The sequence below is a fragment of the Ovis aries genome, chromosome 4 (genome assembly GCF_016772045.2).
Source record: "Ovis aries strain OAR_USU_Benz2616 breed Rambouillet chromosome 4, ARS-UI_Ramb_v3.0, whole genome shotgun sequence".
Lineage (NCBI taxonomy): Eukaryota > Metazoa > Chordata > Mammalia > Artiodactyla > Bovidae > Ovis > Ovis aries.
Genome location: NC_056057.1, coordinates 114,590,833 through 114,599,925, shown reverse-complemented (window position 1 = coordinate 114,599,925; position 9,093 = coordinate 114,590,833).

The window sequence follows — 9,093 nt, the reverse complement described above, 5'->3', positions numbered from 1 at the left end:
TTTGCATCTGTGTTCATCAGTGCAAAGAAGAATTAAAGAGCCTCTTGATGAAAGTGAAAGAGGAGACTGAAAAAGTTGGCTTAAAACTCAACATTCAGAAAACTAAGATCATGACATCTGGTCCCATCACTTCATGGCAAATATATGGGGAAACAGTGGAAGCAGTTTATTTTGGGGGGCAGTGGACAGACTTTATTTTGGGGGGCTCCAAAATCTCTGCAAATGGCAAACTAGCCATATGCCAGCCATTCTAGAAAATGAACTGAGAACAAGCATCATGAAATCAAAAGATGCTTGCTCCTTGGAAGAAAAATTATAACCAACCTAGACATCATATTAAAAAGTAGAGACATTACTTTGCCAACAGAGGTCTTTCTAGTTAAAGCTATGGTTTTTCCAGTTGTCATGTACAGATGTGAGATTTGGACTAAAAGGAAAGCTGAATGCTGAAGAATTGATGTTTTCGTACTGTGGTATTTGAGAAGACTCTTGAGAGTCCCTTGGACAGCAAGGAGATCCATCCAGCCAATCCTAAAGGAAATCAGTCCTGAATATTCATTGAAAGGACTGATGCTGAAGCTGAAACTCCAGTACTTTGGCCACCTGATGCAAAGAACTGACTCATTGGAAAAGACCCTGATCCTGGGAAAGGTTGAAGGCAGGAAGAGAAGATGAAGACAGGGGATGAGAGGGTTGGATGGCAGCACTGACCCAATGGACATGAGTTTGGGTAAACTCTGGGAGTTGGTGATGGACAGGGAGGCCTGGAGTGCTGCAATCCATGGGGTTGCAAAGAGTCAGACACGACTGAGTCACTGAAATGAACTGAGCTACCTTCTCATGCATGTAAAAATATCTGTACCTATTCACTAGAAATTCTATGGTAAAGAGGATGATTTTCACACATATAAGAGCACAGTCCACAGGAAGTCTGTGGTTTACCCCTTTCTCAGAATCTTCTCATAATAACAAGAATGGCTGTTATAAAATTTCCAGTAAACAGCCAAAACCATTTCCTGCCTCATCTCCTTCACCTTTGACCTTACCTGTCACTCATAGCTGTGGTCACTTCACAGGATAGAAAGCTTAAGATGCAAGGTCCACTTCCCCACTTCATGGGGTGACGTTTACAATGGATTCAGACATGTTGAGGAGGCCTGATTGAGGACAGTCACAGCTCTGTTGTGAGCTGAGTGGAGAATCAGTGCAATCGGTGCACACAGGTTGCTCTGCTTTCCTATGCCTTTTAGAATCCTGACAATGGAGTTTTAAAAGTTTAAACTGCTTACAGAAAACTTAACAACTCAATTATTTTTTATTATTGCCTATTTTGAAGCAGCATGAAATTTGCATTAAAATTTCTCTATTTCCAAGCTTTAAAAGGCGACCAAAATTAAAAAAAAAAAAATCTGTGTATAAACATGTAAAAGTAGTTTGCTCGTTTTCTTTTATTATGTTTTATCTTTTTGTAATAGGATATCAGGGATTTCAGCATTGAGATGGCAAACTGGCCATATGCCAGCCATTCTAGATGAACTGAGATCAATTACAGACCACAGACACTCTCTTTTCGAAAACCCTCATAAAATCAGGATGTCATAGAGAACTTGTTGTTCAGTTACGTCCTGTCCTACTCTTTGCCACCCCATTGATGGCAGCTGGCCAAGCCTACCTATCCATCACCAACTCCCGGAGCTTGCTCAAACTCATGCCATCGAGTCAGTGATGCTATCGAACCATCTCATCTTCTGTTGTCCTCTTGTCCTCCTGCCTTCGATCTTTCCCAGCATCAGAGTCTTTTCCAGTGAGTCAGTTCTTCGCATCAGGTGGCCAAAAGACTGGAGTTTCAGCTTCAGCATCAGTGCTTCCAATGAATATTCAGGACTGATTTCCTTTAGGATGGACTGGTTGGATCTCCTTGCAGTCCAAGGGTCTCTCAAGAGTAGTCTCTGAAACCATGGTCAATTCTTCAGTGCTCAGCCTTCTTTACGGTCCAACTCTCACATTCATATAAGACTACTGAAAAAATCATAACTTTGATTAGATGGACCTTTGTTGGCAAAGTAATGTCTATGCTTTTTATATGCTGTCTAGATTTGTCAAAGCTTTTCTTGCAGGGAGCAAGTGTCTTTTAATTTCATGGCTGCAGTCACAATCCACAGTGATTTTGGAGACCATTAAAATAAAGTCTTTCACTTCTCATTGTTTCCCCATCTGTTGGCCATGAAATGATGGGACTGGATGCCATGATCTTCGTTTTTTGAATGTTGAGTTTTAAGCCAGCTTTTTCACTCTCCTGTTTCACTTTCATCAAGAGGCTTTTTAGTTGCTCTTCACTTTCTGCCATAAGGGTGGTGTCATCTGCATATCTGAAGTTATTGATATTTCTCCCAAAATCTTGATTCCATGCTTCATTCAGCCCAGCATGTCACGTGATGTTCTTTGCAAAAAGTTAAATGAGCAAGGTGACAGTATACAGCCGTGATGTAATCCTTTCCTAAATTGGAACCAGCCCAATGTTCCAATGGTTCTAACTATGACTTCTTAACTTAACATGCATACACGTCTCTCAGGAGGCAGGTGAGATAGTCTGGTATTCCTATCTCTAAGAATTTTCCACAATTTGTTGTGATCCACACAGTCAAAGGCTTTAGTGTAGTTAATGAAGCAGAAGTAGATGCTTTTCTGGAATTCTCTTGCTTCTTCTATGATCCAACAAATGTTGGTGATTTGATCTCTGGTCCCTCCGCCTTTTCTAAATCCAGATTTTACTTCTGAATTTCTCAGTTCATGTACTGCTGAAGTCTAGATTGGAGAATTTTGAGCATTGCTTTGCTAGCATGTGAAATGAATGCAATTGTGCAGTAGTTTGAACATTCTTTGGCATTGCCTTTCTTTGGGATCAGAATGAAAACTGACCTTTCCCAGTCCTGTGGCCACTGCTGAGTTTTCCAAATTTGTTGGTATATTGAGTGCAGCACTTTAACAGCATCATCTTTTAGAATTTGAAATAGCCCAGTTGGAACTCCATCACCTCCACTAGCTTTGTTCATAGTGATGCTTTCTAAGGCCCACTTGACTTTGCACTCTAATATATCTGGCTCTAGGTGAGTGATCACACCATCATGGTTATCTGGTTTCATTATCCGTATTCATTAAGATCTCTTTTGTATAGCTCTTCTTTGTATTCCTGCCACCTCTTCTTAATATCTTCTGCTTCTATTAGGTCCATACCATTTCTGTCCTTTATCGAGCCCATCTTTGCATGAAATGTTCCCTTGGTATCTCTAATTTTCTTGAAGAGATCTCTAGTCTTTCCCACTCCATTGTTTTCCTCTATTTCTTTGCATAGAGAACTTAGGAGCATACATATCAGATACAAGAGGATGCAACAATTTCTGAAGGGAGCACTGGGGCAGAACATCCACAGTCAGCATGGCCCCAGAGAGGCTAGGGCTGAGGCATCCGCGAAGGAGATAGAAGCACCATGGAGAGGTGGGCGTCAGACACTTCAGCTGCGATGGGATGGGGTTGCAGATCCGTTGAGGATGTGACCATAAGATAGTGGGCCCAACTGTCTCCTCACTTGCCCCTGTTCAGAGGCTCACACTTCAAGGTCACTCTTCCTGAGTCATAACTGAAGGATTCTGCTCTTTGATTAGAGCATCTCCAGAGAAAATCCTCCACATTCGGGCATTTTGAGTTCCGTCTCTATAGCATCCTGTCCTGCAGTCACCTCAGGTGAGGGCTGCACTCAGAACTCTCACTCACAGGTGAAACTTCAGGCTTTTCCAATTATTTATTCCAAAATATGAAAAGGCAATTGGGGGAACGGCCACTTGAGGACAAACTGCAATATGATAGAGAGATGAAAGAGACAAAGATAAACATAAAAAAAAAAATCCTAGGGGTGCTATTAACTCAACAAACAAAAGCAGAAACAAAAAAAAAACTAACCAAATGAAAATAAATTTCTCTTTCAGATATCTACATTATTAATCCACCCACTGAAATTAACTAAAAATGCTGAAAGCATATTTCACACCTTTTCTTAAAAGCATAGGAGAGAGGCAAATAATAAGCTTTCTCAGAACAGAACAAAGTGAAGGTGGCAAGTGGAGTACAGCAGCAGGCTGTCTCTCTGAGGATACTTCACCAGCCCTGGGTGATTGACGCTTTGCTTCTCTTAGCCATATTGACATGAAAATCAGCGTCAAAGGCAATGGGAGATTCAAGGTGGTATCTAATAGAGGAACTTTTACCGCTGACTCCAAGGGGCCACTCCCTCAATGAAAGGTTATACAAAGTCAGTGGTTTCTAGTTAGTGAAGGGGATGATAGATTAGAAACAGAAATGACCAGAAGGCAGTTTAAAGAGGCAAAAGATGTTTATAGAAAAAAAGGAGAGAGAGAATAGTGTAGAAGAAGTCTTTATTTAATTTTTTTAAGATTATTTTTATTATTTTAAAAGTCTTTATTGAATTTGTTACATATTGCTTCTGTTTTTGGCTTTTTGGTCTGAGGCATGTGAGATCATAGCTCCCAGACTAGGGATTGAACCCACACCCTCTTCATTGGAAAGCAAAGTCTTAATCACTGGGCCACTAGGGAAGACCCAGGTAGACTTTAAAGTGATAATGTTTGAATTTTTTCTGAGTTTATGAAATTCAACAGTCAAAACATTCCAGAAAGCTAATACCAAAGACTGTTGTGACACTGTCTGGATCACAACAGACGGTGAAAAATTCTTAAAGAGATGGGAATACCTGGCCACCTTATCCTCCCCCTGAGAAATCTGTAAGCAGACCAAGAAGGAACAGTTAGAACTGGACATGAAACAACAGACTAGATCCAAAATGGGAAAGGAGTATATCAACGCTGTATATTGTCACCCTGCTTATTTAACTTACATGCAAAGTACATCATGTGAAAAGCTTTGCTGGGTGAAGCACGCTGGAATCAAGATTGTTGGGAGAAATATCAATAACCTCAGATACACAGATGACACCACCCTTACGGAGGAAAAGTAAGAAGAACTAAAGCCTCTTGATGAAAGTGAAAGAGGAGAGTGAAGAAGCCAGCTTAAAACTCAACATTTGAAAAGCAAAGATCATGGCATCTGGTCCTATCACTTCATGGCAAATAGATGGGGAAACAATGGAAATTGTGAGAGACTTTATTCTTCGGGCTGCAAAATCACTGCAGATGGTGACTGCAGCCATTAAATTAAAAGACACTTGCTCCTTGGAAGAAAAGCTATGTCTAGCCTAGACAGCTTATTAAAAAGCAAAGACATTACTCTGTCAACAAAAGTCCATCTAATCAAGGCTATGGTGCTTCCAATAGTCCTGTATGGATGTGAGAGTTGGACCATAAGGAAGGCTGAGCACTGAAGAACTTTTGCTTTTGAACTGTGGTGTTGGAGAAGACTCTTAAGAGTCCTTTGGACTGCAAGGAGATACAACTAGTCAATCATAAAGGAAATCAATCCTGAATATTCATTGAAAGGATTTATGCTGAAGCTGAAATTGCAAACTTTGGCCCCCTGATGTGAAGAACGGACTCACTAGAGAAGACCCTGATGCTGGGAAAGATTGAAGGCAAGAGGAGAAGGGGACGACAGAGGATGAGATAGTTGGATGGCACTACCATCTCAATGGACATGAGTTTGAGTAGACTCTGGGAATTTGCTGATGGACAGGGAGGCCTGGTGTGCTGCAGTCCATGGGGTCGCAGAGTCAGACATGACTGAACGATTAAACTGAACTGAATGTCAAAGAAGATCATTAAGAAAGATATCAAACCATAACATGTAATAGTGAAACTGTGGGACATGAAAACAAAGAGAATGTCTAAAAAAGTAATCAGAAAGAACACACCAGTGACCTTTGAAGAAGAGAAGATAGGAACTATGCTGATTTCTTAGTAACAACAAAGGAAGCCATAAAACAGTGGAAGCAGGTTTCCAATGTGCTGAAAGAAAATAACAGTCAACTTAAAATTCTACACTCGGGAAAATAGCTGTCAAAAATACGTGCAAAAGAAACACATTTCAGACAACACAGACAGTTTTGCCACCAGCACAGCCTCACTAAGAGAATTTGTCAAGAGAACACTTGAGGAAGAGGAAAGTAATCCCAGATATTAAGTGAGAGGTGAAAAAGGTTCTTGAAAGAAGGAAGAAAGGAAAGATAATAGTAATAACTTTTATGGTTTAAAAGGGGAAAAACAAGAAAATTACAATACACAACACCAACAATGTGTGCATAGGAATACAAGGTGGGCTTCCCAGGTGAATCCACCTGCCAATGCAGGAGATGTAAAAGACTCAGATTTGATCTCTGGGTGGGGAAAATCCCCTGGAGGAGGAAATGGCAACCCACTGCAGTATTCTTGCCTGGAGAATCCCATGGACAAAGGAGCCTGGCAGGCTACAGTGCATGGAGTCACAAAGAGTCAGGAAGAGACTTAGCACACATACATGAGTGTGAGGCAAGAATGAAAATTAAATGTTCTAAACTATTTGTTGTATAACAGGAAGATAAAAGTACAGATTGTTTTAAAATTTTGATATGAATGTGTTATACAGGGAGTACAACAAAATATTTTGTAATAACTATGAATGATGTGTAAACTTTCAAATCTAAAACCTTTAAAAAAATTAAAACTTTCCATACAAGTAGAGGAAAAAATACAATGTGAAAAATAATCAAATAATCCAAATTAAGGTGTAAGGAAGAAAGAAAACACAAATTATGAAACAGATTGGACAAGTAGACAGCAAAAAATAAAATTATGAATGCATCCAGCTAGATCATAAAATATCAACCTACCAGAGGCATTTTTCACAGAGCTAGAACACATAATTTCACAATTTGTATGGAAATACAAAAAAACCTCGAATAGCCAAAGCAATCTTGAGAAAGAAGAATGGAACTGGAGGAATCAACCTGCCTGACTTCAGGCTCTACTACAAAGCCACAGTCAGCAAGACAATATGGTACTGGCACAAAGACAGAAATATAGATCAATGGAACAAAATAGAAAGCCCAGAGATAAATCCACACACCTATGGACACTTCGACAAAGGAGCCAAGAATATAAAATGGATTAAACAATCTCTTTAACAAGTGGTGCTGGGAAAACTGATCAGCTACTTGTAAAAGAATGAAACTAGAACACTTTCTAACACCATACACAAAAATAAACTCAAAGTGGATTAAAGATCTAAATGTAAGACCAGAAACTATAAAACTCCTAGAGGAGAACATAGGCAAAACACTCTCCGACATACATCACAGCAGGATTCTCTACGACCCACCTCCCAGAATATTGGAAATAAAAGCAAAAATAAACGAATGGGAACTAATTAAAATTAAAAGCTTCTGGACAACAAAGGAAACTATAAACAAGATGAAAAGACAGCCTTCGGAATGGGAGAAAATAATAGCAAATGAAGCAACTGACAAACAACTAATCTCAAAAGTATACAAGCAAATCCTGCAGCTCAATTCCAGAAAAACAAACGACCCAATCAAAAAATGGGCCAAAGAACTAAACAGACATTTCTCCAAAGAAGACATACAGATGGCTAACAAACACATGAAAAGATGCTCAATATCACTCATTATCAGAGAAATGCAAATCAAAACCACAATGAGGTACCGTCTCACACCAGTCAGAATGGCTGCGATCCAAAAGTCTACAAGCAATAAATGCTGGAGTGGGTGTGGAGAAAAGGTAACCCTCTTACACTATTGGTGGGAGTGAAAATTAGTACAGCCACTATGGAGAACAGTGTGGAGATTCCTTAAAAACTGGAACTAGAACTGCCATATGACCCAGCAATCCCACTGCTGGGCATACACACCGAGGAATCCAGAATTGAAAGAGACACGTGTACCCCAATGTTCATCGCAGCACTGTTTATAATAGCCAGGACATGGAAGCAACCTAGATGTCCATCAGCAGATAAATGGATAAGAAAGCTGTGGTACATATACACAATGGAGTATTACTCAGCCATTAAACAGAATACATTTGAATCAGTTCTAATGAGGTGGATGAAACTGGAGCCTATTATACAGAGTGAAGTAAGCCAGAAAGAAAAAAAATACTAATACAGTATACTAACGCATATATATGGAATTTAGAAAGATGGTAATGATAACCCTGTATGCGAGACAGCAAAAGAGACACAAATGGATAGAATGGTCTTTTGGATTCTGTGCGAGAGAGAGCAGGGGGGATGCTTTGGGAGAATGGCATTGAAACATATATAATAGCATATAAGAAACGAATCACCAGTCTAGGTTTGATGCAGGGTGCAGGATGCTTGGGGCTGGTGCACTGGGATGACCCGGAGGGATGGTGTGTGTGAGAGGTGGAGATGGGAGGGGAGTTCGGGATTGGGAACACCTGTACACCCATGGTGGATTCATGCTGATGTGTGGCAAAACCAATACAATATTGTAAAGTAAATAATAATAATAATATATAGTTATGATAAACACACCAAAGATTTTAGGTGTTAAAAAATAGTTTTTGGAGTGGATTGCAAAAGAAATCCAAATCTAAAACATGAAACTAGAGATAGGTTGAAATCAGAATATAGGCACATAGAGCAATCTAATTCTAAACAAACATGAACAAAATATCAAATGAAATAGAATTTTCATTCAGTGTCTATTGAGACCCTATTACGTGCCATGTGCTATTCTAGGCAACTGGATGTATTAGCACATGATAGCAGGTAAAGATCCCTGCCTTGCCAGAGCTCTCAGTGTTCCTTGAAGAGACAGACAATAAACAAAAAAGGAATAATTTGTAAATTATGGAATAATTACAGAAAATGTTCACTTATAAAAGGAAAAAAAAAAAAAAGACCTAGAGCGAGAAGGCAAGTTAAACTTCAACAGTGTGGAAATGGAATACCTACCAAGAACCATTCTTCAGTATGGCAATTTGTAGATTTCAAATTCCGGAGAATGTAATCCAATTTAGGAAGAAATTTAGATAATCAGGATGCTTTTTCACAAGAAGAAATAACTTTGAGAACTATTGCCTTGGATATTCCATTTTTGCATTTGTTTAT